Below are 3,598 nucleotides of genomic sequence, written 5' to 3'. Positions count from 1 at the left end.
TAATTTCTACGTGTCATTAAACTATTTACAATTTGATCGCGAATGATATTCATATATGATGATTCATTGTCTTTTTCTCTCAAACCATGGTTTTTGTCTTCATACCGCAATCCCAAACGGGACCTGAGTTACACTCTTGCAATAAGATGTCTGTGATGGAAAAAGTTGTAATATTTCTATACACTCTTGCCCTTAATGCTTCAAATAGGTATGTATGAGAAAGATTTCAACATTATGGTGAAACAATTAGTCGAGTTTTTAGGCAACTATTACATGCTGTCTATTTGATGTCAATGGATATAATAAAGCCTATAGATCCTGAGTTCAATGACATATCATTAGAGATTTTAAATGATAGAAGATACATGCCTCATTTTAAGGTAATATGCTTTTATCTTAATCATTTTTTCAAAAATATATCAACTTAAAATAATTTATATCTGATTGGTTTATACACTCTCTATAGGACTGTATCGGTGTAATTGATGGTACACATGTGCGAGCGAGTGTAGCTCTAGAAGAGCAAATTCCATACATTGGGAGAAAGGGAATTCCGACCCAAAACATTATGGCTACTTGTAGTTTTGATATGCAGTTTACATTTGTGTGGGCAGGATGGGAAGGAACAGCGCACGATGCAAGAATTTTCTTAATAGCTATTAATGATCCAGTTATTAAATTTCCAAAACCCCTTGAAGGTATTTTATAAGAAACCTCAATTTTTAAGGAAAATTTTTTATTATGCATGTTATTTTAATCAGAAATATTGTTGATGAATTATAAAGAAAATATTATTTAGTTGTATGGACATCCAAATGTGAAGGGTTATCTTAAACCTTATAAAAATATGAGATATTATTTACCAGAATTTAGATGTGGTCAACCACCATTATGACAAGAAAAAAATTTTAATTGTGTATATTCTTCATTGGAAAGTGTAATTGAAAGAACATTTGGGATGTGTAAGAATAGATGACGTATTTTGGGTAATATCCTTGCATATCCTTTTTAAGTACAAATAGAAATTATTGTTGCTTCAATGGCTTTACACAATTATATCAGAAAGAGGGCAAGAGGTGATAGAGTTTTTCAAATATTTGATAGGAATCCTGAATATGTGCCTTTCAACACCTTAGCTGATGTCAAAGGTATTCCAATTGATAGTCATAGAGACAATGAATCATCATATATGAATATCATTCGCAATCAAATTGCAAGTAGTTTAATGACACATAGAAATTAACTGTAATAAATATTTATACTTTTTAATTGAGTAGATGACATATTAGTTTGATAATTGTTTGCAAAATATTAGTGAAAGATTTTATTGGTTTTGCTAATTATTTTGCAAAATATTAGTGAAAGATTTTATTGATGTTTATTAAAATTTAAATAATAATAAATTTTTTAAAATAAAATACAATTTATTATATAATTTAAAAAAATAATAGGAATAAAATAAATGGTTAATTGTTAATAAAATTAAAATAATATATTTATAGTTAGTCCTTTTTAGTAATTTAGACTCTAACATCAATTTAAACAGCAATTTTAACCAAACACATAACAAACAACTTTTTTTATTAACAGCAGTTTTCTATTTTATTACCAAACATGTAAATTATTTTTTCATAATAGCAATTTTATAAACAATAATAGTAGAATACAATAGTAATGACAAGCAGACCTAAGTGGAAGTGATGTGAGCTACACTTCATTTTTATATAGGTTTCACACGTGCTACACACAGGATGCACAACATGGTTTCGACTCAAATTATGTCATGTCACTCGCTATTGGTGGCGCCCGATGGAAGGCTTGTGTGTTGGAGAAGCTTAATGTCACTTATATTGGGTCTATCTTGATTATGCTTGTCTACTCACTAGACCTAACTAGCTAGGCCTAAACACTTTCTTAGGAAGCATACTAGATCTTGAGCTTAAACTTTAGAGTTAACACCTCATTCCCATTTTATTTTATTTTCTCTAATTTTAAAAATTAATAAAAGTTTTCATGTGCCAAAAATATGAGATTGTGTAAGAAAATTTTCAATTTTATTTTTATAAGAACTTAAATTTCTAAATCATTCACACATGTAGACACCATATTTTGGCCACCTTGAAGGCAAGGTTCTTTTAAAATTGAAACTTTATTATATTCTCGATTGATGTCCCAATCACGGTAGCTTTTAGAACTTACGATGGCTTGTCTGGAACAAATCGATCTCACGCTCAAGTTAGATTGCTTTAGATCCTGGTCTTTATCGGATGAGTTGAGTCAATATTGGATCTCGGACCATCCAATCTTACACTATTGTTCTCCGATCTCTCTATGTACAAATATCGCAAAATTCCATTTGACTAATATTGTGATCGGGCTTCTCGCTTGAATTGCCCAGATATTCCTCAAATGAAGTTAAGGTTTTATTCGGTCTCTAAATAATGGTTCCGACCTTAAAAAAAAAAGTTCAAGTCATTTTCAAATCTTTGCAATTCTAATGTTCTAAAGTTCCATTCGATATTTGGTCATGGCTCCGTCTGATCTCATGTTCACGTGTAATGTTTTTTCGACCTCTTGGAGTAATTTGATATCTTATGATTAATAGTCACTCTCAAGTTTGGATGCTTTCCGATCTTATCAAGAAATTGAACATAAAAGACTTCAATTCATTTCAAAATAAAAATATACAAGTCAATTAGCAGGGGGGTCTTCTCTGCCCTGCTCCCCAGTTACATTCCTCTCTCTCTCCTCATCCTCGTGCTCCTCATCGCTGTCCTCTTCGACCGTTGGGATGAGCTTATCCATCCAGGAAAGTCCTCATCAGGATAACGCTTCTTTAGTTCGGACAAGAGGTCGTTATGGGCGTTCACATATGCCCCAGCCTCTTTTGTAGTGCTCTCCTCCTTCTTTGCTTGGAGCTCCTCCTCCTTTGCCCGAAGTTCCTCAAAAAAATGAACGAGATCGGCAGATCGACCAGCCCGGGTGACTTCAAGTTCTCACTCCACTTCAGCTATCCTTTCTTCGCAATATTTCACCCGATCTTCCAGTTTGATGATGTAATCATTGGCAGTGGAGAGTTGAGCCTTTGCAGTTGACGCATCCTGGACCGCCTTAAGAATCTCCTTCCTTAAGACATGGGCTTTTTCTCTAATCATGTGTTGGTTTCCAATAGCCTTCAAGCCCAAACTCATTGTTTGAGTTAGAATATCGTCAATACTCTCCTCAGCCAACCGGTTTTGATCTTCTTGGAAACAGATGGAAGCGCCCATGACCTTGGCTAGACCAGGATTCCCTCAAGTTGAGCGGTTTCTTTCCAACGATTAGATAAGGAGTTGAGCTCATTGAGAGAGCGTTCTAACAGTAGGGCCAGAAGACTCCCCTTCTACATTGAAAGAGATTGGAGGAGGTGGACATTCAATCTGCTGAGGTCGAGAGATGACGACCTCTACTTTGGAGACCGGCTGCTCCTGAGGTCGAGGAGGGGAGCTCGGTACTTCTACCAAGTCTCGTCGAGGTGTCTGAGCAGCGGCGGCAGTAGCCTCTTTCATCGCTTATACCTTTCGGGAGACCTCCCTCTTTCTCTTGCGACTCTCTTTGG

Source organism: Hevea brasiliensis, chromosome 1 (genome assembly GCF_030052815.1).
Source record: "Hevea brasiliensis isolate MT/VB/25A 57/8 chromosome 1, ASM3005281v1, whole genome shotgun sequence".
Taxonomy (NCBI): domain Eukaryota; kingdom Viridiplantae; phylum Streptophyta; class Magnoliopsida; order Malpighiales; family Euphorbiaceae; genus Hevea; species Hevea brasiliensis.
Note: the sequence above shows the minus strand (reverse complement) of the source record.